Raw genomic sequence first — 27,323 nt, forward strand, 5'->3', positions numbered from 1 at the left:
GAGTAGACTATAGGGAAGACCCTACCACTGCCTACTTTTATTGATATGTTTTTTAATGACTACTTAAATGTGAGTCCATTACTTTATTTTTATTAAATTTTTATTTTAAACGGTATTATGCTATTTTGGCTTTATCCTTCCATTACATGTTAATTTTGGTTGATGTCGGAGATGTCTCTTCAAATATTGTAACCACATATGCTCAAGCATTGGAGAAAGGGCTACTTCCATAGTGAGACCCAGTAGACCGGAGATTGCCAAACCAGTGCCCCAGAACAAATAAGCGATTTGTGACCCCTTGAACGTATGTTTAATAGGGTCATTAATGTCTGGTAAGCCTGCATTCTTTATGGTGATGGTATCAGCACAGCGGTGAATTTTTTGGATACACCTTTATTGGAGGTTCCTCATATTATCCTTTATTTTTGTTGGACTTCATTTCATGCACTACGGATTTGTGATATGGACTATATCTAATCGCCCCATGGATTATTTTTACAATAAGTAATTGTTTGTATTAATGCTTGGGTATATTTAACATTACAGAGGGTTTCCCACACACTCTCTCACACACATATATATTTCTCTCTATTCTTCACTTGTACATGATGATTTGTCACATTTTTGTCAATGCACATTTAGCACTACACTTTATAATTTACACATTTTTGGCTAAAAATATCCTTGTTTTAGCATGTTGGCTGCTGTTTTTACCCATTTGGAATTGCGCAGTGTTATATTGGGTGTATCGAATTATTAGAGTAGACTTGAACTGGGACAAAGCCGCCTTTTCGTGGATGGGCCCAGTCAATGTCCTCAAAATGAATGTGTTACCTCGCATCCTGTTTTTCCTGCAGATGGTGCCTATCACCCTGCCTAGGACTTTCTTCTCAACCCTCAACGGCCTATTTATTACAATCTATTTTATACAATATATATGGAATGGGAAATGCCCTCGGCTAGCCTTCCGCACAATACAACGCCCCAAAGAAAGAGAGGGCATGGTGGTCCCGATAGTTCACAAATACTATGAAGCTATAGCTCTACAGCGCATTCTAGACTGGTATCACAACGTTTCTCTTAAACTATGGGTTCCACTTGATAAATATCTGGCTGTCCGGAACCTGTCGCATGCCCCCTGGGTCCCCCGGGAAAATGGGTCTTTCGGCACTGGTCTCTCCCATGGCTTCCCTTGTTCTATCTGGGATGCCTTTAAAAAGGAAGGGAAAGCTTGCCCCACGACTTCTCCCTTGGCGCCCCTAGGTGGCTTCCCCTGGTTCACCCCAGGCGAACACCCATCTCTTTTTTTCCAGACAGGGGTGGCTGATGGAGAGTCCAGATGTGGTAGATTTGTTCAAGACCAGGGCATGTTACCGCTGGCCACACTAAGGGAACAGTTTGGCCCCTTCCCGCTACAGACAGCTTGGGCATTTTATCAATAGCCTACCCGAGGGGCCCGTTCCCCTACCCTCGCATCACCCCTTAAACGCCTATGTCAACTTCTAATGTCCCCCATGCAATATCAGTACTATATGAATTGCTGCAATCTCTACATGCTGGGGGGAAACCAGGGTTCATTGGGGAGTGGGAGAGGGACCTTCAGCGCTTCTTCACCGAACTCCAGCTGGAGTAGATACCAAAATGCAAGAGAATAGCTATAAAGTTCTGACTACGTGGTATAGAATTCCCTCTAAACTGGCCAAGATCTACCCCTCTCTCTGACGCATGTTGGAGGGAATGTGGTCTCAGAGACTCGTTCCTCCACATCTGGTGAGAATGCTCCAAATTAAAGCCCTATTGGCTAGATATTCATGCTCAGATCAAGATCATCTTGGACCTAGAGCTCCCGGATTCCCCATTGGAAGCCTTATTGCACTTCCCCACCATCCCTCTGTCAATACTGCCCCATTTGCTCAATGCAGCCCAACGGCTGATAGCAATATATTGGAAGAAGCCTCTGATACCCACACGTACTGAATGGATAAATCTGGTCAACAACAACATCATGACGGCAGAGGAGTGGATGGCGAAGTGCAAAGACAGATATGAGAAGTTTTACTCAATCTGGGCTACATGGATACACTATACCAGCGGGTCCTGGGATACACCGGGTGGCTCGGTATGGAAAACTGAGGCATAGATGAGCTTTGTTAAACCCAACACAACCTAAGTTAGTTCACCATGCTAAGAGGTGTAACATCCCCCCCCCCCCCCATTTTTTTTCTTTGTTTTGTTTACTTTTGGTTCTCTGGATGTTAAGCTCTCCATCCTATCGGGATGATAGGATGGACATGTACTGCAATGACAGGCCCTGGATTACCCACATTGGATGCCTGCACAAAAGAAAGAATAGGAGAAAAAAATGCAGAATATTAACCACCTCAATACCAGGCACTTAACCACTTACAGACCGGACCATTTTGCTGGTCAAAGACCAGACCACTTTTTGCGATTCGGCACTGCGTCGCTTTAACTGACAATTGCAGGGTCGTGCGACGTGGCTCCCAAACAAAATTGACATCCTTTTTCCCCCACAAATAGAGCTTTCTTTTGGTGGTATTTGATCACCTGCGGTTTTTATTTTTTGCGCTATAAACAAAAATAGAGCGACAATTTTAAAAAAACGCATTATTTTTTACTTTTTGTTATAATAAATATGCCCCAAAAATATATAAAAAAAACTTTTTTTTCCCCTCAGTTTAGGCCGATACGTATTCTACATATTTTTGGTAAAAAAAAATCGCAATAAGCGATTATTTGATTTGTTTGCGCAAAAGTTATAGCGTTTACAAAATAGGGATAGTTTTATGGCATTTTTATTAGTAATTTTTACTATTTTTTTTTTTTTTACTAGTAATGGCGGCGACCAGCAATTTTTATTGTGACTGCGACATTGTGGCGGACACATCGGACATTTTTGACTCATTTTTGGGACCATTGTCATTTATACAGTAATCACTGCTATATAAATTGTGAGGGGGTTAGCTCGGTAGCGGGTGTGTGTGACCCCCTGGATGGGTTCACAACACAAAGTCAGGCACAGCAGACAGCGGTGTAGGTTCAAAAAAAAGATCCGGTTTATTTCTGCTACATGCAGTGATACATAAACAGCCAAACAAAATAAAACAAGAAAATAAATCCTGGTCAGCTTGACCTCTAACTACACACGTAGACTCCCTGTCTAACAACTGGGTGCAGCCTTGTGCTGCCCCAGTCCCTGTCTCTATTGTAGGGGTTTGCCACGCAGGCGTTAACTCACCGCACCGAACAGATCTCAGACTCCCCAGTCTATACACAAAAAACTGGTTCCAGGATGGAGCATCTCCCTATGCATGCTGGGGTTTTTTGTAGAGGTCTTAATGAGCCCACTTACTACAGCTGGGCTCATTAACTCTTCCCCTCTAATTGTAAAAGTCTGCATACAGCCTGAATCTAGGACACACATATTTCCCACCCTGAATACAACCAGGTGATTTTACCTGCGTGCTGCCACATACCCCCCCCTCTTGTTTCAACCTTGGGGTTGTAACACAAGTAGCCAGACACGCATGTATCCAAGACAAAGCATCCACATTCCCCATTTTAACACCAGGGCGATGCTTAACTGTAAAGTTAAATTCCTGTAGGGCCAGGAACCACCTATTTACCCTTCTATTGGTCTCCTTGTTTTGAGCCATCCACTTTAAAGGAGCGTGATCAGTCACCAGGTCAAAGTGCCTACCTAGCAGATAGTACCGAAGGGAATCTAGAGCCCACTTCACTGCTAAACATTCCTTCTCAATCGTAGAGTAATTTACCTCATGGGACTTCAACTTCCTGCTGAGGTAAATGACTGGGTGTTCTTCCCCGTTCCAGACCTGGGATAACACTGCTCCTAACCCAACGTCTGATGCATCAGTTTGTACAACAAAGTCCTTAGAGAAGTCTGGTGAGTACAACACTGGCTGGCTACATAAAGCTGTTTTTAAGGACTGAAATGCTTCCTCAGCCTCTGGGGACCATTTAACCATAACCGACTCTTTCCCTTTTGTCAGGTTGGTGAGGGGCACAGCCTGAGAAGCAAAATGGGGAATGAATCGTCGATAATAGCCAGCGATTCCCAGAAAGGCTCGTACCTGTTTCTTGCTGTTGGGACGTGGCCAACTCTGTATGGCCTCGACTTTATTGACTTGGGGTTTTATCACCCCCCTCCCAATAGTGTACCCAAGATATTTGGCCTCCTCCTGTCCAATGGTACACTTCTTTGGATTGGCCGTAAACCCAGCTTCCCGGATAGAGTCTAGGACTGCTTGTACTTTTGGCAAATGTGAGACCCAGTCTGTGCTATGGATAATCACATCATCCAGGTAAGCTGCAGCATATTTCTGATGGGGCCTCAGAATCTTATCCATTTTCCGCTGGAATGTTGCTGGTGCATTCTGTAACCCAAACGGCATTCTCTTATATTGGAATGCCCCATCTGGGGTTACAAACGCAGTTTTCTCCTTGGCCGACTCGGCCAGGGGAATTTGCCAATACCCTTTGGTGAGATCAAGAGTTGTCATATATCGGGCTGTTCCCAGCCGGTCAATCAACTCATCTATACGTGGCATGGGGTAGGTGTCAAATTTTGTAACTTTATTTAATTGTCTAAAATCGTTACAAAACCGCCAGCTCCCATCAGGTTTGGGCACTAGTACGATAGGACTGGACCAGTCACTCTGGGACTCCTCTATCACACCCAATTCCAGCATCCTTTGAACCTCCCCACGTATTGCCTCCCGTCGGGCCTCTGGTATTCTATAAGGTTTTAGTTTTACCCTTTCTCCTGGCGGGGTGATAATGTCATGCTCTACGCCAGATGTTTGTCCCGGAAGCTCAGAGAAAATCTCTTTGTTACGAAGTACAAACTCTTTAACCTCCTGTTGTTGGGGTTTCGATAAGGTGTCTGCTATTCCAACCTCAGGAACTAAGCAATCAGGCTGTACTTGTGACAAAGTCTCTGCGACTAGGGATTCCCTATCCCTCCAGGCTTTCAGCAGATTGACGTGATAGATCTGCTCCGGCTTTCGCCTTCCTGGCTGTCTAACCCTGTAGTTCACCTCACTAATTTTTTCAATTACTTCATATGGACCTTGCCATTTGGCCAGAAATTTGCTTTCAACCGTAGGGACTAGCACCAAGACCCTATCCCCCGGGGAAAAAGTACGGGTCTTGGCCCCACGGTTGTACACTCTCTGCTGTGCTAACTGCGCTTGGGTCAAATGTTCCTTTACAATTGGCATTACCTGTGCAATTCTATCTTGCATCAGGGCGACATGCTCAATCACACTCCTGTGAGGAGAACTCTCATTTTCCCAAGTTTCCTTGGCGATATCCAGCAGCCCTCTTGGGTGTCTCCCATAGAGCAACTCGAAGGGTGAGAAACCTGTAGAGGATTGGGGTACCTCCCTAATGGCAAACATCAGATAGGGTATTAGACAATCCCAATTCTTTCCATCTCTATCCACCACCTTCTTTAACATTTGTTTTAGGGTTTTGTTGAATCTTTCAACCAACCCATCTGTTTGGGGGTGATACACAGATGTACGCAATTGCTTCACTTTGTACAACTTGCATAATTCTTTCATAACCCGGGACATAAAGGGTGTACCTTGGTCCGTAAGCAGTTCCTTACAAATACCCACGCGGCTAAAAACAAGGGATAGCTCTTTGGCTATGGTTTTGGCCGAGGTATTTCGGAGAGGAATTGCTTCCGGATAACGGGTGGCATAGTCCAATATAACCAAAATGTACTGATGCCCCCTAGCAGACTTCATTATCGGACCTACCAAATCCATTGCGATCCTCTCAAAGGGGACCTCAATGATAGGAAGAGGTACCAGTGGGTTACGGAAATGTGGCATAGGTGCCGACTTCTGACACACAGGGCAGGAGGAACAATACTTTTCTATTTCCTTCATGACCCCAGGCCAATAGAATCTCTGCAATACCCTCTCTCTGGTTTTCTCTGTCCCCAGATGACCTCCCAGAATGTGTCCATGAGCCAATTCTAACACCAACTCCCTGTAAGGTTTGGGCACCACAAGTTGCTCAATGGTTTCTTCTGCCCTTTGAGCCACTCGATACAGCAGGTCCCTTTCCACAGTGAAGTACGGGTAAGTGCAAGTCTTATCTGGGTTCACTAACTCGCCATCTATTTTCACCACATTTTCCCGTGCCTTTATTAGGGTGGGGTCTTTTAACTGTTCTGTGGCAAAATTTTCCCTGTGAACCTCAAGATCCGAAAACTCCACAGACGGCATGTTTTCAACTGAGGATGTTGGCTCCTCCCCAGTTTCTCGAGTTTCCCCCGCCAATACCGACAAGGGAAATTCAGGAGAGTCCTCACCACTCCCAGAGGAATTCTGGTCATCTTCCTGGTCTATAGGGGCACCAGTGGGGGGCTCAGGACAATCCCAGAGTTCCCAGAATTTTGGAAAATCCCTTCCCACAATAGCATCATGTGGTAAGTGAGACACTAACCCCACCTGATGAGAGAGGTTACCTTTGGGGGTCTCAAAAAACACTGAAGTTACAGGATACTCTCGGGTGTCCCCATGCACACAAATAACAGCCACCCTGTTCTTCCCAGAGACCTCTGTAGTAACTAATTCAGCTTTTATCAATGTTACCAGGCTACCTGAATCTAGCAACACATCAACATGTCTACCATTAATACACATTTTACATAAATGTCTCTCAGGTCCCCGAATGGCAGTGCATGCAACTGTCGCAAACAGCGACTGACGTCTCTCCCTTATAAAGTCACATTGCATAGGCTCATCCACAACTGGGCAATTGGCTGCAATATGTCCCTCTTGCCGGCAGCGGTAGCAAATAATTTTTTTCGCTGCCTCTTGCAGCATGGGCTTCCTGGGCTGCTCCCGCCAGACCTTAGGTAGAACTCCCACCCTCTCACTCTCTCCACCCTCACCCCTTGGAGTCATCTTACCCGCCACTGGGGATGATCTGGTCTTAGGGGGGAAAGTCCGTGAGTCCCTGGAAGAGGTGGTCAAGTTCTCTGTAACCAAGTACCTCTCAACCAGATCCACAAGTTTATCTGCATTTTCTGGGTCTCCATGGCTTACCCATTTTTGGATGGCAGTAGGAAGAGCTCTCAGGAAACGATCCATAACCACACGTTCCACAATGTTTGGTGCGGTCAAAATCTCTGGCTGCAGCCACTTCCTGCTCAGGTGAATGAGATCATACATTTGAGACCTGGGAGGTTTTCCAACCTGAAAAGTCCAGTTATGCACACGCTGAGCCCGGACTGCCAGGGTGACACCCAGCCGTGCCAATATTTCTGCTTTTAGCACCACATAGTCTTTTGCTTGGTCAGGCTCTAGGTCATAATAAGCTTTCTGCGATTCCCCAGTTAACAGAGGGGCCACCAGTCCAGCCCATTGCTCCTTTTCCCTTTCCGCAGTCCTTTCAAATGTGGTCAAAAACACCTCCGGATCATCCTCTCCAGTCATTTTTGTCAGTAAACGGCTCACACCAAAGGATGCGGTATTATTGTTCCCACTTGCTTCATTGGTCTGCGGACGTTGCTGTATCAATGTCTCTATTTGCTGTTGAAAATTCTGCTCTTGCTTCTGCAACAGGTCTATGAAGCGGGCTTCAGATCGCTGCTGGGCTTGTTGCTGAGCTTCCAAACTCTGCTGCAAAGTTGCATTTGTCTGCTGCTGGGCTTGTTGTTGAGCTGCAAGGCTCTTTTGTAAAGCTGCATTTGTTTGCTGCTGGTTTGCATTTGCTAGAGCCAGCTGTCTCAGTATCTCCTCCATGCTGGCCTTTAAAAAAAATTGAAAAAAAAAAAAAAAAAACTTGCCAAAATTCTCCACCAACTGTGAGGGGGTTAGCTCGGTAGCGGGTGTGTGTGACCCCCTGGATGGGTTCACAACACAAAGTCAGGCACAGCAGACAGCGGTGTAGGTTCAAAAAAAAGATCCGGTTTATTTCTGCTACATGCAGTGATACATAAACAGCCAAACAAAATAAAACAAGAAAATAAATCCTGGTCAGCTTGACCTCTAACTACACACGTAGACTCCCTGTCTAACAACTGGGTGCAGCCTTGTGCTGCCCCAGTCCCTGTCTCTATTGTAGGGGTTTGCCACACAGGCGTTAACTCACCGCACAGAACAGATCTCAGACTCCCCAGTCTATACACACAAAACTGGTGTTAGGACCTGGGCTTGAACCTGGGACCTCTGGTGTGTCTGGCGGTGGCTCTGCTTGCTGAGCCACCTGGAATGCTGGACAGCTCCTTGGACAGCTCCTTGGACAGCTCCTTGGACAATCCCTTTAGTGATCATGTCTTGAATCTTGTTTGCCTTGAACCTTGAACCCTTTGCTCCTCCCATGAACTTCCTATATAAGCCATGTCTCTGCACTTCCTCCTTGCCAGAATATTGTGCCTTTACCAGCCAATATCTTGCTTCTATCTCTCCTGCTGCCGACCGTATCCTTGCTACCTTTCGTTACCGACATTTGGCTTGCTCCTGGACTACGCTTCTGCTGAATCCCAACCTGCAACTATTGGTTACCGACTTTTGGCTTGTTTCTCAACTACGCTCCTGCTTGATCTCTACCTGCTATATCTGCTACCAGACCCCCGGCTTGCTCACCTCCTGGTGGGGCTATCCTGAGGACCGCGACCTGGCACTAACACGCAGCCAAGCCCATCTCCACCTTTGGGAGCTCTGGTGAATACCGGTTAGTGCTTAGACCCCGCACCTCAGGTGAACCCCTGCCATCAGCCAGGGTGACCTGTGTGAATATCTGCTCTGCTGCTATAGCTATTGGTCTCTGAGCCTGACTCCAGATCGTGACATCTGGTTCCAGGATGGAGCATCTCCCTATGCATGCTGGGGTTTTTTGTAGAGGTCTTAATGAGCCCACTTACTACAGCTGGGCTCATTAACTCTTCCCCTCTAATTGTAAAAGTCTGCATACAGCCTGAATCTAGGACACACATATTTCCCATCCTGAATACAACCAGGTGATTTTACCTGCGTGTTGCCACAAAATGCAGTGATTCCTGTGTAAATGACACTGGCAGTGAAGGGGTTAACCAGGGGGTGGCAGTGTTGGGGTTAAGTGTTCCTAGGGGTGTGTTATTAACTGTGGGGGGGTTGGGCTTTCATTTAGTGAACACTGATCCCAGCGTCACTAGTTGCTAGGCAGAATGGAGAAATGCTGTTTACACGGCATTTCCTCCATTCAGCCGTCCCGTGAGACGATCGCGGGTATGCCCGCGGCGATCGAGTCCGCGGCACCCGCGACCGGACTCACGGGGGTCCCGACCGGCAGGGCGGCATTGAAGATTGGACGTACCTGTACGCCAATATGCCTGCCAGTGCCATTCTGCCGACGTACATCGGTGTGCGCTGGTCAGGAACCGGTTTAACACCTTCCTGCCCAGACCAATTTTGAGCTTTCTGCGCTGTCGCAATTTGAATAACAATTGCGCGGTCATGCTACACTGTACCCAAATGAAAGTTTTTATCATTTTTTTCCCCACAAATAGAGCTTTCTTTTGGTGGTATTTGAGCACCTTTACGGTTTTCATTTTTTGCTAAACAAATAAAAAAAGACCGAAAATTTTGAAAAAAATGTTGATTCAGTTTCAAAACGTTGTAAATAAGTAAATTTTCTCCTTCACTGATGGGCACTGATAAGGCGGCACTGATGAGGTGGCATTGATGGGCACTGATACAGTATGTGGCACTGATAGGCGGCACTGATGGGCACTGATAGGTGACACTGATAGCTGGCACGGATTGGCATGGATAGGCGTCACAGATGGGCTTGGATGGGCACTGATAGTTGGCACGGATGGGCACTAATAGTTGGCACGGATGGGCACTGATAGGTGGCACGGATGGGCACTGATAGGCGGCATTGTATTGTACTGATGGATGCCAATCAGTGCCAAACAATAATGCATGCAAATCAGTGATGCCCATTGTGGGCACTGATTGGCATCCCTGGTGGTCTAGGGTGCCATACCTGATGCTGGGCATCCCTGGTGGTCTGGTGGCGTCCCTGGTGGTCCAGTTTGAGCATCCTCAGAGGGGCTGCGTTGATAATCGATCAGCACAGACCCCCCCCCCCCGTCTCAGGATCAGCTGATCGGCTCTCCTCTACTCGCGTCTGACAGATGCGAGTGAGGAAAAGCCGATCACCGGCTCTTCCTATTTACACTGTGATAAGCCGTGATTGGACACAGCTGATCACGTGGTAAAGAGACTCTTTACCGAGATTGTAGTTGCGGGTGTCAGACTGACACCCCGCAACAACGATCGCCGCGATGCGCAGCGGCTCAAAATCCTGAGGACGTCCTATGATGCCCAGTCAGGATTTTGAAACCACTTTGCCGCTGTCATTTGCCTATGGGCGGGCGGCAAGTGGTTGAGAAGGAACAAAAAAAAAAAAAAAAGAATATAATGGCAGTTGACACATGTAGTCCATATGGGGACCCAGCCACACTGATAGCAATATAATTTGTAAAAAAACAGGTAATTGCATATCAAACAACACAATTGGTTAACTAGCAGTCCAATACCGTATACAATGGCAGAAATATGATATAAACAATTATTGCATAAATTGCACATATAGGGGACTGGTACAGTAACAAGTATATCTGAAACTATTTGGCTGAGGGAGCTAGTTTGTTTTCTGGACCACCTGAGATGAATCCCTCCAAAAAGGCCTTATAGCATATGCTCTCTTTCAGGCCAGGAAACGTGGTGGCATTGAGTCTAAAGATCCAGCATTGTTCCCGCTGTAACAATGTCTTGTTCCAGTCCCCGCCTCTGAGGCCTGGGTGTACTCTATCAAGTATTAGAAATTTGATCCGTGGTAAAGAACCTCCATGGAATTGAGTGACATATAATCCAAGGGGCAGATCTGGATTGCATGCTAAAAATATTACAATATGCTCTCTGCTATTCCATTTAGGTCTTCCCCACGTAAAAACCGGAACAGTCACACTGTAGTAAGTAAACAACGCCTTGTTTTTCTACAATTGGCATAATGCCCAGGTGTAAATTTAACCCGATTGGGAAGATCTGGGTGCATGGAGGTGTTCATGTATTGACAATACTCACAACCCCCCGCATCTAAAGGTACCCGTCCTTTTACAGAGATCCCTACTGCCACCTCTAAACTCGCTTAAGACCAATTTTGTCTCTGAGATCTAGCTCTCCGGGTTGTAAAAGCTGGATGTTCAGAAACTCAAGATCCGGCTATCGGATTAAGTCTTAGGACATGCCAATATTCGTTAATGATTTTTATTTTTATTTTATTTCCTAATGGTCGGTGTCAAGTTTCTGGGTTTTTTGTTTTTATATAACAATTCTTGTCTAGTTTTGAAAGTAGGTTTCTCTTATATTCACCGACTGACACAGCTCCTCTCTTAGCCATTGGGTTGTTACGCCACCTTTAGGAGAAGACTAGGCATAACATAGAAAAACACAGAACTTTTAGTTCCACCCAAGGGGCGGTCCCTTAGGTAACAGCCCCCCAGCCTGCCATGCAGCAATCAGTTTTATTGTGCCTAGTGAAGTTAAAGGACCTAGGAACCCTGATGGGCCCATCTGTCTGTGTTTTTTTTTTTATGCAGAAGCATTGCTTTTTGCGCAAGATGAAAGATCCTGTGATCTGCTATCAACAGCCAGCTGGGTGACAGGCTGGATACCCTTAACCTTGTAGTCTCCCCAGCCTGGCCAGTGATCGTGTGCAGGTCAGAGCTACGCGCTGGGCCGGTCACGACATACCTCAGCTCCAGAGGTGGTTGGTGCGCACATATGACCGGGCTACTGATGTCTGCGTCACAGTGTGCCAAGGCCAACAGCCACCCCTTACTGATCGGAGAGTGGGTCTGTGATGGAATGTCTCCCAGCTCTTCAGGACTGGTAAGTACAGCTCTCCCTGCCTCGGTGGGGCTGAGCAGCTGGGCATTCCCTGGGAGGTTCATGTCTCCCCCCCCTCCCTGTGGGGGATGCTGCATGTGGTTGCTGAGCGGTGTGTGTGTCATGTACAAGGGCTCTCCAGGGGGGCTCTCACCTGGGGAGGGCTGCACTGGCTGGCTGTGCCGAGGTATGTTTTTTCTCTCCCCGGAGGTGTCTGTGAGGCTGTGTCTGTAATCCCTTCAGCACTGATCACCGCCATTTTCTGCCACTGTTTCTCATGTTTTCTGTGTTCAGTGGCCATCTTAGGTGAGGGCAAGGAACAGCATGCTCTCCTGTAACTGGTGGCCATTTTCCCTGTGATTTTGTCCTTTATACTGGATGCCGGCGGCCATTTTCTTGAAGCATGAGCACGTATTTCATCAGTCTCTAGGAGCAGCATGCTTTCCTGTAGTCCGGTGGTAATTTTCCCAGTACTTTATGTCTTTATCTAATATATACAACAATACTGAGCAGTAGCCAACAAAGGAGGGATGGAACAACACTACAGGCTGCTAACACGCTAAAATGAGGATCTTTTTAGCTGGGAGAATATCGAAGGTAAAAAGTGTAAGTGCCCAACTTATGTATATATAACTATTTAAAATAAAACAAGAGAACTATAGACCACAATATGTGTGCACATCTATCATAGATGGACACAACGTGACCCAAAAAAATGAGAATAATGGTGACATATGCTCAAAAAACCAAGTAGTGAATATAGTGACAATCAAATCCTATATATCCATGCACCTGTAGTGACAATCAAATCTTATATGTCAATACGACTAAGCATATAAATATATGTCTCAGTGAAATTATAAATAAATAAGAAGGTTACACTGAGTCCTAGTATGACCCAAAACCTAGGAAGTGACACCAAAAAGTATATGAACAAGAAAAAACAAAAAGAAAAAATCAATGTATACACATAAAAATATAAATGTTGAAAGTGATAAAGTCCATTGAATAGTGGGATTAACCGTGCAAAGTGTAAGTCCCAATGAACTTCAGTGTCCACAAAGATTTCACGTTATTGTGACCAGATACTGTTCCACCCTGTGAAGCTCCCACCACCTTAAGAAGCGCAGGCTTACCAGATGGACGTGACCCAAGTAGACTTATGCCTCGAGGGTCAAAAAAGGCTTGTAATCCCAGCTAATACAATCCTGGATTCAACGTTCCAATCGCACCACACACGGTTCATATGGAAAACTGCATGTAATCACCGTTTTCATATATGTGGACAGCTCCGACAACAATTCAGGCATGGAAAATGGAGAAATGGAGCCGACATAGCATAATAACGTTTTTAAAAAAAAAAACACTTTAATAAAAAATACTCAAACTCACATTTCCATAGTGATCAATAAAACATATCAGGGAAAATAGGCAGTGGCGGAATCCTCCCGACACGTTTCGACCTACAGGTCATCATTTGGTAAGGCTGGGTTCACATTGCAGCGGTTTATGAGAACGGATGTGATTCGCACCACACTGCAGTGCAAATCACATCCGATCTCTGTGTGATTCGAGTTCAGCCATACAGATAGTATGGCTGAATTCGCGCCGCACCCGCCGCAAATTCGCACGGGACCCTTTTTTTGGTCCGCAGCAGAATCGGATCGCATGGGTGTTCACACCATGCGATCCGAGTTTGCAGATCGCACTGCGATATGCAAACTGATCTGGGGGTGTCATTAACATTTCACTGACACTCCCAGCAGTTCGCATAGGGCAGTGTGAACTGCCGCCGGGAGGCATGCGATGCGGGAACCCGGCGCGGATTCTTGGTGTTCCCGCATCGCTCCAGTGTGAACCCAGCCTAATAAGCGATAGTTTTTCTGATCGCTGTATTAGTGTCACAGGTGATGCTAGTTAGGCAGGTAGGTATTTAGGTTCGCCGCAGCCTTTTATAGCGCCAGGGACCCCCATATACTACCGCATAAAGCCCCCTGATTGCCCCCTAGTTAACCCTTTCACCAGTGATCACCATATAACTGTTACAGGTGACGCTGGTTGGTTAGTTTTTTTTTATAGTTTCAGGGCACCCGCCATTTATTACCTAATAAAGGTTTAACCCCCTGATCACCCGGCAGGTGTCATTTGTGACTGTAATAACTGTTAGGGCAGTTAGGGTTAGCCCCCTTTAGTTCTAAGGTACCCCCCTAACCCCCCCAATAAAGGTTTAACCCCGTGATCACCCCCCCGTCGCCAGTGTCACTAAGGCTGGGTTCACATTGCAGCGGTTTATGAGAACGGATGTGATTCGCACCGCACTGCAGTGCAAATCACATCCGATCTCTGTGCGATTCGAGTTCAGCCATACAGATAGTATGGCTGAATTTGCGTCGCACCCGCCGCAAACTCGCACGGGACCCTTTTTTTGGTCCGTAGCAGAATCGGATCGCATGGGTGTTCACACCATGCGATCCGAGTTTGCAGATCGCACTGCGATATGCGAACTGATCTGGGGGTGTCATTAACATTTCACTGACACTCCCAGCAGTTCGCATAGGGCAGTGTGAACTGCCGCCGGGAGGCATGCGATGCGGGAACCCGCCGCGGATTTGTGGCGTTCCCGCATCGCTCCAGTGTGAACCCAGCCTAATAAGCGATAGTTTTTCTGATCGCTGTATTAGTGTCACAGGTAATGCTAGTTAGGCAGGTAGGTATTTAGGTTCGCCGCAGCCTTTTATAGCGCCAGGGACCCCCATATACTACCGCATAAAGCCCCCTGATTGCCCCCTAGTTAACCCTTTCACCAGTGATCACCATATAACTGTTACAGGTGACGCTGGTTGGTTAGTTTTTTTTTATAGTTTCAGGGCACCCGCCATTTATTACCTAATAAAGGTTTAACCCCCTGATCACCCGGCGGGTGTCATTTGTGACTGTAATAACTGTTAGGGCAGTTAGGGTTAGCCCCCTTTAGTTCTAAGGTACCCCCCTAACCCCCCCAATAAAGGTTTAACCCCGTGATCACCCCCCCGTCGCCAGTGTCACTAAGGCTGGGTTCACATTGCAGCGGTTTATGAGAACGGATGTGATTCGCACCGCACTGCAGTGCAAATCACATCCGATCTCTGTGCGATTCGAGTTCAGCCATACAGATAGTATGGCTGAATTTGCGTCGCACCCGCCGCAAACTCGCACGGGACCCTTTTTTTGGTCCGTAGCAGAATCGGATCGCATGGGTGTTCACACCATGCGATCCGAGTTTGCAGATCGCACTGCGATATGCGAACTGATCTGGGGGTGTCATTAACATTTCACTGACACTCCCAGCAGTTCGCATAGGGCAGTGTGAACTGCCGCCGGGAGGCATGCGATGCGGGAACCCGCCGCGGATTCGTGGCGTTCCCGCATCGCTCCAGTGTGAACCCAGCCTAATAAGCGATCGTTTTTCTGATCGCTGTATTAGTGTCACAGGTGACGCTAGTTAGGACCCCCATATACTACCGCATAAAGCCCCCTGATTGCCCCCTAGTTAACCCTTTCACCAGTGATCACCATATAACTGTTACAGGTGACGCTGGTTGGTTAGTTATTTTTTTATAGTTTCAGGGCACCCGCCATTTATTACCTAGTCTCACTAGTGTACCCCTAAATTTAGGGGTGTCTACTTTCCAAAATGGGGTCATTTGGGGGGGGGTTTGTGCCATCTTGGCATTTTATGGCCTTCAAAACTGTAATGCCCTTAGAAAGCCTGAAGGCGGTGCTTGGTTTTCGGGGCCCCGTAGGCGGCTAGGCTCCCAAAAAGTCCCACATATGTGGTATCCCCGTACTCAGGAGAAGCAGCAGAATTTATTTTGGGGTGTCATTTCACATATGCCCATGGCATGCGTGAGCAATATATCATTTAGTGACAACTTTGTGAAAAAAAAAAAAAGTTTTTAATTTTCCCGCAACTTGTGGCAAAATATAAAATATTCCATGGACTTAACATGCCTCTCAGCAAATAGCTTGGGGTGTCTACTTTCTAAAATGGGGTCATTTGTGGGGGTTTTGTGCCATCTTGGCATTTTATGGCCTTCAAAACTGTAATAGGTAGTGAGAAGTGAAATCAAAAATTTACGCCCTTAGAAAGCCTGAAGGCGGTGCTTGGTTTTCGGGGCCCCGTACGCGGCTAGGCTCCCAAAAAGTCCCACATATGTGGTATCCCCGTACTCAGGAGAAGCAGCAGAATTTATTTTGGGGTGTCATTTCACATATGCCCATAGCATGTGTGAGCAATATATAATTTAGTGACAACTTTGTGAAAAAAAATAAAATTTTTTTTTTTTTTTGTCATTATTCAATCGCTTGAGGCAAAAAAATAAAATATTCAATGGGCTCAACATGCCTCTTATCAATTTCCTTAGTGGGTCTACTTTCCAAAATGGGGTCATTTGGGGGGGTTTTGTACTGCCCTGCCATTTTAGCACCTCAAGAAATGAGATAGGCAGTCGTAAACTAAAAGCTGCGTAAATTCCAGAAAACGTACCTTAGTTTGTAGATGTGACAACTTTTGCGCAAACCAATAAATATACAGTTATTGACTTTTTTTTTTACCAAAGACATGTGGCTGAATACATTTTGGCCTAAATGTATGACTAAAATTGAGTTTATTGGATTTTTCTAATTACAAAAAGTAGAAAATATCATTTTTTTTCAAAATTTGCGGTCTTTTTACGTTTATATCGCAAAAAATAAAAATTGCAGAGTCAGTCAAATACCTTTAAAAGAAAGCTCTATTTGTGGGAAAAAAAGGACGCAAATTTTGTTTGGGTACAACATTGCATGACCGCGCAATTACCAGTTAAAGCAGCGCAGTGCCAAATTGTAAAAAGACCTCTGGTCATTGACCAGCAAAATGGTCCGGTCTGAAAGTGGTTAAAGTATGATGTGAATGTTTCAAAATACTCCAGAGAGCCATTCCAGATGATTAGGACATCATCAATATAATGCCTGAACAAAAACAATGTGTTTGGAAAAAAGATTATTGTGCCAAAAATCACTCCCAGTGGCCCAAAGTGATGTTGGCATAGCACAGTGCAAAAATTGGCACCCATGGCCTGAGTCTTTAAGTAGATTTTGTCAAGGAACATAAAATAATTGTGTTCTAGACAAAATTCCACTCCATCCACTAAGAATTGGGTACGTGGGTCACACGAAAGGACGCTTAAAAAAACGCATCTCCGAGCATATTTGCAATACAGAGATTGGGTTTAAGTACCATGGGGTTTCTCTACATTTCAAAACACACCACAATCAGAATCCCTCAGGTCTAAAATTCTGGGGGATTGATAGGATTCACCCCAACTGGAGGGGTTCAAATTTGGTGCGCGAGATATCCAAGAGCGAGACCCACTGGATATATTTGACGCCCAATGTCAAAAAGTCTCCCACTGCCTCTAAGGGTGAGAACTGAGCAATCAAAAATTGCTGATCGCTCAGTTGTCTCTCTGCTCTACCCCCCCCCCCCACTCACTGGATTGCTGGGCTGTGGAGGGGGTGGGAGCGGCCAGGTACCGGTCAAGACTCCTGTGTGGATCCCGAGCATATGGTCATGATCTTTCCCCAGCCAGGACTGGTTCTGTGACGTCAGCAGGCTGCTGTTGGCTAAAAATGGGTCACAGGAGTGCATACCAAACTGCATTCTTTGATTCACAGGAGAGGTACTTGCTTCTCCTTTAAATCTGCTAATGCATTTAACTCTCCACCAGTCACAATGCTGCTGTCTGCTGTGCTCGTTCCTTCAGAGTTTTCTCACTAATACTGGAGGTGTGTTACTGGCCTGATCACCAGGGGAAAACAGAGGGGGGAAAAAAGCCATAGAAAAGAACTGGTGCAGCCACACCTATTGATTGGTAAGCTGCAATATGATACTTTTTTGGGTTTAATACCACTTTAAGTAAAAGCAAAAATTAATCTCAATTATGGACAGTAGCAGCTTTTGAGGCCAAGGATGAAATTACCACGCACCGATTGGCTCTTTACCTCAATCTGTGATTAGCAGTATCCTCCAGACACTGCAATCACAGAGCGCACCACCTACACCTCGTAATGGGCTCGATCATGGCACACCGTCATATATGATGGTGTCCCAGAACTATCTGGCTACTCTGTAGCTCTCATTCAGCTATAGTGTGGTCAGCAAGTGGGTAATGGGGCCTCCCTCACACTACAAGGGTTAAAAGCTTGCCTTATCCCTCCCTCCATCCCCTGACAGCTGACACTTTTCCTTTTCCCACTAATGCTTTGCGTTGTGGGAGGGTCCTCTGCATCCTTCCTTTTAATGTAGGACTGTTGGTCCTTTATTGTACATGATTATATCAGAGTGCAACCGACGGATGGAGCGCCCCAAAGAAACTGCTTCAGTGGACCCGTCACACAGCCCGTGGGAGTGAGGGAGAAGGTAATTGCAACTTCTTTTTAATGTTCTCTCAAACAAAAATCAGCATTTAGTCCTTGCTGTGCATGGGATACCTTACTTCAAGGCTAGTTTTTACATTTTTTGCTTCATACTTTAACCAGTTCCGGACCACCCACCTCACACTTACTCCGACAGGGCAGCCCAGCTGCGCAAGACAACTTACCTGTACATTGTTGTTCCTTCCGGGTCTGGGGCACGTGCACCGCCAGCAACCCACCCCGCTGTGTTTGGACACAGCGGGTCTGGCGGATGCGTTATCTGGGACCCACTGATCATTGACAGGAGAGGCAGAACGGCGGTCTACCTATGTAAACAAGGCAGACCGCCATTCTGTCAGAGAGGAAGGTCTTGTGTTTCTGCTAAGCAAGAACACACATCTCTCTCTCCTCCTACAATTAAGTCAGCCCCCACGCAGTTAGCACTCCTTAGGAGCACACTTAACCCTTTAATCATCCTGATGTTAACCCCTTCCCTGCCAGTGTCATTAGTAAAGTGAGTGCATTTTTTTTATTTTTTTTATTTTTTTTAGCACTGATCACTGTATTCGTTTAACCAGTCCCCAAAAAGTGTCACTAAAGCCTCGTACACGCGATCGGATTGTTGATCAACAAAGCGTAAGACTTTTGTTCGAAGGGCGTGTGCCAGGAACTTGTCTTGCATACAAACTGTACACAATTGTCAACCAACAAACCCAAACGTAGTGACGTACTACATGGAGTTTCAGCTCTTGAGTGCCACCCCTTGGGCACCTTCTGCTAATGTCGTGTTTGGAGAGCATTGGTTCCGAGCATATGTGTTTGTACTTTGGACTTTTGTGTGACAGACTTGTTTACAAACGATAGGAAAATCTGACAACAGACCGTTGTCTGCTGAAAATTTGCTAGCCTGCCATCCAACATTTGTTGGTGGAAAGTTGGACAACAATTGTCTGATAGAGCGTACTAATGGTCAGATTTTAGGCAGTCTGTCATCACACAATTCCCCACAATTCTGATCGGGTGTATGAGGCTTTAGTGTCCGATTTGTCCACTGTAATGTCGCAGTCCTGCTAAAAACCACTGATAGCCACCATGACTAGTAAAAATAAAAATACCCCATAGCTTGTAGACACGATAACTTTTGCACAAACCAATTTTTTTTTTTTACCAAAAACATGTAGCAGAATACATATTGGCCTAAACTGACGAATAAATTATAATTTTTATTGAATATGTTTTATAGCAGAAAGTTAAAAAAATCGTTTTTTTTTTGTCAAAATTGTCAGTCTTTTTTTGTTTATAGCACAAAAAATAAATACTGCAGAGGTCTTTAAATACTACCAAAAGAAAGCTCTATTTGTGGGAAAAAAAGGACTTAAATTTTGTTTGGGTACAGCATTGCATAAACGCGCACTTAGTCAATTAAAGCAATCAGTTACAGCAATGCAGTGCCGTATCACGAAAAATGGCCTAGTCATGAGTGGGTAAAACCTTCCGGGGCTGAAGTGGTTAAAGTGCATGTTTTTTGTTTGTTTTGTTTTTTAGCACAACTATATTCTCACAAAAGCATATGGCTCAAAAATGCTGATAAATGCTGAATAGCCACGTTTTTCAGCTTTTATCAGAGTTGGAGCGTTTTTACAGCTGAAAAACACCTCCTAATTAAAGTCCCACATAAAAACTGGATATCCAAAGCAGAGTGTTTAGTTTATCATTGTGCTGTGAGCACTGAACTAGGCTTATGATAAACGTGGCCATAATTGTAACAGTTTCAAGATTACCTAGTAGTAATAATAAAATTCCACTTTGCCACATGGCAAGCAAATGCTATGTAAAATCTCTGCAAGGACATGAGGTTTTTACATTTCTATTTATGTTCAGCATATAGGTGCAAAACATGAACACTTAATATCCAAGAAGAGCTTTCTTTCTATTTGTTACAGATTGGTAATTTCCCATTACCCCACAAGAGGGTGACAGAGCCATGATTTAAAAAAACGCTGAGTCTGCTGAAAGATGACCTGCTATTGATACAATACACGCAGCCAAAGATTATACATCTATGTAATCTGTAAAGTGTGGCAGCCTCAATCATTTTAGTAAGAAGTATAATTTGAGGAACATTTAAAAAAAAAAGTTAATATTTTTCCATGTTCTCATAGATGGTCAGAAAAACGTTAAATCTCTATGAATTCATGTTCTTCGGCTCCATTCACTTGGGCATACATAACTATACACCTGTGAGAGGGCTGTGTTTTTCTGCATGGGATGCACAGGTGTTTCATGCATCCACATGCAGGCAGTTCCATAAATGCCTATTGCAATGCAGCAGCTGCTGCTCCCAATTTGACATCCATATGCGTGTAGGAGTGTGTCTCCAAACAAGCGTGTGTTTGGGGACACCCTTTCGCGCTCACGTGGATGTCAAATTTGGAGTAGTGGTTGTGTCCATGTAGCTGCTGCGTCACAATTGACATTAACGGAACACCTATGCAACCTGTGTACGGCAACATGGTTCTCTCTGTTGTGTGTGCTTAAGTACGCCTGTGTGAACGAGGCCTTAGTTGAATAATTTCTGTCTCACCCCCTCCCCAAATAGGAAAGACAATGTGCCTGTTGTACTTGGGCGAACAGTAAAAAGGTTTTACTTATAGAAATATGAAAGAAGCTAAATACCAGGAATGTTATCTACTTATCAACTACACACACCAGCCACAGCATTTGTTTGCTCTATTCTCTCTTTAGATTGGAAAACAATGGTATACTCTATTCAGCACACCCCTACCTAGATATAGAGGTATTTAATAGTTATCATGTTAAAGTAATAATTTAAACCCTCCCTTTAGCCAGAGCACTGATGATTCCACTTTTGTAATCTATCACCTAGAAGTTAAATATTTAATATTTTTTTTGTTTCACAAATTTTTATTACATTTTCCAAAATATTAACAGACAGGGAGATGCACACAGTTGTGTTAACACACCTTTGGACACTTGTACATATACTATGGTGGATAATATTCATAACCTTAAGGCTGGGTTCACACTACAGCGATGCGGGAACGCCGCGAGTCCGCGGCGGGTTCGTGCATCGCATGCCTCCCGGCGGCAGTTCACACTGCCCTAAGCGAACTGCTGAGAGTGTCAGTGAAACGTTAATGACACCCCGCAGTGCGATCTGCAAACTCGGACAGGAATCGGATCGCATGGTGTGAACACCCATGCGATCCGATTCTGCTGCGGACCAAAAAAAGGGTCCTGTGCGAGTTTGGAGCGGGTGCGATGCGAATTCAGCCATACTATCTGTATGGCTGAACTCGCACCGCACAGAGATCGGATGTGATTTGCACTGCAGTGCGGTGCGAATCACATCCGGATCTCCTAGCCGCAGCAGTGTGAACCCAGCCTAACAGTAAAATGGAATGCCTGACTTGGTTATGATCAACAGAGCTACTATAGGTTTAAATATGTTATATTTTTTAATAATTTAATCCCTCAAACATACAGGGGAAGGGATTTATGGAATTAACAGAATCGGCGGTATTATTATACCCTTAAAATTTTACAAATGTTACTTATTTTGATCACTGGGTTCGACTCTTTTTACCAGAAAGGGTGATGCCATATACAAAGGTCTCCCTCATGCTAAAACCTCCTAATCCAAAACACTGCACTTCCTAAAGTAAAAGTAACCCTTCTTTTGCCTGCTCACATTCACCTTGTCTCTTGGTATCCTCTATAGAAGTATAACGTTTCATGCACAGAAAGCTGTGACAATGTGGAATAGCCTCCACCCAGAGGTGGCTCTGGTCAGCTCAGTAGATTGCTTTAACCACTTCAATACCAGGCACTTAGACACCTTCCTGCCCAAGCCAATTTTCACCTTTCAGCGCTGTCGAAATTTGAATGACAATTGCGTGGTCATGCTACACTGTACCCAAACAAATTTTTTTCACTTTGTTCCCACAAATAGAGCTTTATTTTGGTGGTATTTGATCACCTCTGCGATTTTATTTTTTATTTTTTGTGCAACAAATAAAGAAAGACCGGAAATTTTGAAAAAAAAAAAAATACACATGTTATTGGCTTCCCTGGTGGTCTGTGGGCATCCGAGGGGTGGGGGGGGGCTGTGCTGATAAACAATCAGGAGAGCTGCCGATAGGCTCTCCTCTACTTGCGTCTGACAGACGTAAGTGTAGAAAAGCCGATCAACAGCTGTGATTGGACACGGCTGACCACGTGGTAAAGAGCCCCCGCTAGATGCCCTTTACCAAGATCGGTGTAGTGGTGTGTCAGACGGACACACCGCACCACCGATCACTGCGATGCGCACCCCCATGGGCGCGCGGTGGCTGTTATCCTGCAGGGCGCCATATGACGTCCAGTCAGGATAACTGAACCACCGCCCGGCCATCATTCTGCTATAGGCCGGGCGGGAAGTGGTTAAAAAAGCCCTGGATTCTTTCCTAAATGTACACAATATAACTGGCTACTAACATTTATTGGTAAAGTTGATCCAGGGAATATCCGATTGCCGATTGGGGGATCAGGAAGGAATTTTTTCCCTGCTAGAGCAAATTGAATCCTGCTTTGCTAGAGTTTATTTTTTTAACTTTCCTCTGGATCAACTGTGGCTATAGGATTGTGTATGTAGGATTGTAGGATTTTTATATATTTTTTCCCTTTCATTGGTTGAAGACCAGACTATGTAAGAGAAACTACTGTAAACTTTTCAGCAGCTTAAAGCCAAATATACAGAAAAAAAAATCTAGGCTTTATTCACATGGATACAAAAAAGGTGACCATTGCTCCCACCTATAGCTGTCCTTTGCAGTAAGCTGCATTTGAGAGCACAAGATACAAACAAAGCCCAGGATAAATCCAAGGAAAAAACAAGCTTACTTACCGACCAGCCCATAGACAACCAAATCAACCTGTCTTACCAGTTTGGTTTAAAAACAGGTTTAGTCTGCATGGGTTTGCAAATGCATGCATAAGCTACAGAACCTCATGAAAGCACCCTGGTATTTGTAGTCCCTATCGCTAACTAATGAGTGACCCCACAGTGGAGCCACATGCATTCTGATGGATAGGTGGAGGACAGATGGTCTGAAAGGGAGCCCCACCACTTCTTAAAGGTCTTAAAGGTTCAGGAGCACACCATTCACCCAGCATATAGCTCAATGGCTGCGAATGTGTCACTGCACTGCCTGACCAATACACAGTGATACAAAAAAGGGGACCACTGCCCCCCATTGACATATGCATATGGTGGAGATATTGTCTCTCCAGAAAGTAAGTGTGCTGTTGATTGGAACAGTTTGCAGGGGGCTGCTGTAGGAAACCTAGAATGATGCTTGTGTGTGAGAATCGTGATTTCGACTGTCCAGTGTGCTGCCAGCACATTATATTTTAGCGCTTAGCCATGTAACAAATTCAAAGGCTTCAATTGGGCTTTAACCACTTCAATACAGGGCACTTAAACACCTTCCTGCCCAGACCAATTTTGAGCTTTCAGTGCTGTTGCACTTTGAATGACAATTGCGCGGTCATGCTACACTGTACCCAAATGAAATTTTTATAATTTTTTTCCCACAAATAGAGCTTTCTTTTGGTGGTATTTGATCACCTCTACGGTTTTTATTTTTTGCGCTACAAATAAAAAAATACCGAAAATTTTGAAGAAAAATGTTTTTTTTTGTTTCAGTTTCAAAACTTTGTAAATAAGTACGTTTTCTCCTTCACTGATGGGCACTGATGGGGCTACACTGATGGGCACTGATAAGGCGGCACTGATGTGGCACCAATGAAGTGGCACTGATATGTGGCACTGATGGGCGGCACTGATGGGCGACACTGATGGGCGACATGGATGGGCACTGATAGGTGGCACAAATTGGCACTGATAGCTGGCACGGATTGGCATGGATGGGCGGCACAGATGGGCATGGATAGGCGGCACAGATGGGCATGGGTGGGCACTGATAGGTGGCACGGATGGGCACTGATAGGCGGCACGGATGGGCACTGATAGGCGGCACAGGTGGGCACTGATAGGCGGCACAGGTGGGCACTCATAGACGGCATTGTATTGTTATACTGTACTAATGGATGCCAATCAGTGCCAAACAATAATGCATGCCAATCAGTGATGCCCATTGTGGGCACTGATTGGCATCCATTATGGGCACTGATTGGCATCCATTGTGGCACTGACTGGCATCCCTGGTGGTCTAGGGAGGATTACCCTTTGCTGAGCATCCCTGGTGGTCTGGTGGCGTCCCTGGTGGTCCAGTGTGGGCATCCTCGGGGGGGCTGTGCTGATAATCGATCAGCACAGACCCCCCCTGTCAGAGGAGCAGCCGATCGGCTCTCCTCTACTCGCGTCTGACAGGCGCGAGTGAGGAAAAGCCGATCACCGGCTCTTCCTATTTACACTGTGATCAGCCGTGATTGGACGAGGCTTATCACGTGGTAAAGAGTCTCCGTCGGAGACTCTTTACCGAGATCGTAGTTGCCGGGTGTCAGACTGTCACCCCGCAACAACGATCGCCGCGATGCGCGCCCCCAGCGGCTCATAATCATATGACGTCCGATCAGGATTATGCAACCACTTTGCCACCGTCAATTGCCTATAGGGCGGGCGGCAAGTGGTTAAGGACATATTTAAAGTAAATCTCAGATATAAAAGACCGTGCTGGACTGACTCGCTTGATTGAGGGTCTGTGAGTGAGTGGTGGTGGGGGCGTGTTGGGGAAGTTCTCTCCCAGTGAATCTAGCCCAACTTGTCAGAAAGGTGGCGGTGGGCCCCTTTAAAGGGCTTGGGCTGCTACCTCAAGGTCATTTCCGCATAAACTTGTGAGGGTAGGTAAAAGGAGCACCCAGTATCCAATCAGAAGTAAAATAAAGGTAAATAGTCTTTTTATTGAAAATGGTAGAGCATGATAAAACCAATGTGGTTTGGGGGAACAAAGAAAAGAAAAGTAAAAATGTACAGAAAAATATATATACACATGATGTACATATGTGGAAATAATTAGAATTAGAATGATAAAAATTGTTTACATGTCATATATGTCAGAGCATCGTATACAAGAGTAGAGCTGTGTTTGAGAAGCAAACAGTATACATATGTAGCATGGGCTTACTGTTACCTTCTTGACCTCATGTACGTCTAGAGGTTTCCCACTTTTTGGGATATTTATTTGACAACAAGTAGACAAAACAGTCTCTCAAAGAAGGGTGAATGGTTAGGTAGGAAGTTCAGGTACTTTTGGAACTGCAAAAGATAGAATGTCTCTCACTATAGAAATTCAGAGAATTACCTCTCACAACTGGATTCTCACAGCTATCGGATAGACCTCCTCTCACTAGGCTTAGCAGCCGATAGTGTTTAAATAAAACAAAGTCTCTGCCACAGACTTGGATGTAACTGAGGGACGTATATACATTTAGAGAGCTATCATATGGTACCAGTATCTTGCAGCTGGTCCGGCGATACCGTATGAGTGTAGATTCACTTAGTGTCCTTCAACTGAGCCTCCAGGCTCCTTCAGAGAAGCCAGCCATATGCGTGGTCTTCTCCTGAAGAGTCTTCCCCTGGTTGCTTCTGCAGTTGCTGGGCCTCTCCATAGATGAGACGGCACCGGACCACCTTTGAATCCTCCTCCCAGTTACTTTGCCTCGGGCTGGCCAGCCCTGAGACTTGAAATTGGATGGATCCATTCCCCAGGCCATGAGGGCCATGGGGGCTGGTCAAGAGGACCAGGACCAAGTGGACTGAATAATCTTCTGGACCCGGAACCCAGAAGCATGTGATCTCAGTACCTTAAGTACCCTCTCCCAGAATGCACAGCAGGATGACACTCCCACTGGGCTGACAGAATGGCACTCAATACCCCCAGCTAGACAGCGTTCTCACACTTGCCAGTGGTGACAGCAACACCTGTGGCCAAGCAGAATCCAATGCAATCCAGCTAGACTGGTACTGAAGCCATCATTTGGTATAATTAACCCTAAAACCCAACTATTGCTTTAGGAATTCTAAATAGAGAAAAAACACATAGCGCATGCTCTTCAGGAGCCGGCACTACACATATTTAAAAGCTAATGACTAATAAAAACTTTAGGTCCTTTTTATTTGTTTTTTAATAAAATGACTATTTACCTTTATTTTACTTCTAATTTGATACTGGGTGCTCCTTTTACCTACCCTCATATATTTAAAGTAAATGTCAACCCTAACTGAATGTTCAGTTTACTATAGCACTGTGTTTTCAAACAATAGTCTTTTTATAGTTATCACCCTTTTTTCATCCTTTCTTGCATATCTGTGCTACGATTCTCCTGTATGTCTTTTCTCAGCCATTTCCCACCTACAACATGCGCTCCAAAAATGTCCTTCTGACAAACAGTACTGTGCAAAAGTCTTAGACAGGTGTGAAAAATGCTGTAAATTAAAGCGGAGGTTCACACAAAAATGGAAGAAAATAGGATGAGATTGCACTATAGAATGGTGTTGGAATAATACTAAAATAATATTAAAATAATATAGGGTAAGAGCTGCCTCTACTTGGTATGCCCCCCCAAAGCGGGTAGGGCTTATTAGGATATGAAAGGAGAATCGGGTAGAGTTGGCGCTATACCTTTTTAAATTTGCTATATATATATATATATATATATATATATATATATATATATTAATTCACAAAACTCTTTGCTCATTAGTGTTAAAAAATTATTACTTATCCGTGCATTTAGCTGAAAAAATTATTATAAGCAGTGTGCCCAATAACAGAGGCTAAATGCACGGATAAGTAATAATTTTTTAACACTAATGAGCAAAGAGTTTTGTGAATTGATATATATATATATATAGCAAATTTAAAAGGTATAGCGCCAACTCTACCCGATTCTCCTTTCACACAAAAATGGAACCTCTGCTTT

At 45.1% G+C, this 27,323-nt stretch overlaps 1 protein-coding gene across 1 annotated transcript in view; it reads left to right on the forward strand.

The window, feature by feature from the left end:
• The window catches only part of PC (pyruvate carboxylase), a 939,549-nt gene that overhangs the window by 69,695 nt on the left and 842,531 nt on the right, over positions 1 to 27,323 (forward strand). The window lies entirely within an intron of this gene.

The sequence above is a fragment of the Lithobates pipiens genome, unplaced genomic scaffold, assembly GCF_037356315.1.
Source record: "Lithobates pipiens isolate NorthernLeopardFrog02 unplaced genomic scaffold, aLitPip1_a1.2 Scaffold_10, whole genome shotgun sequence".
NCBI lineage: Eukaryota > Metazoa > Chordata > Amphibia > Anura > Ranidae > Lithobates > Lithobates pipiens.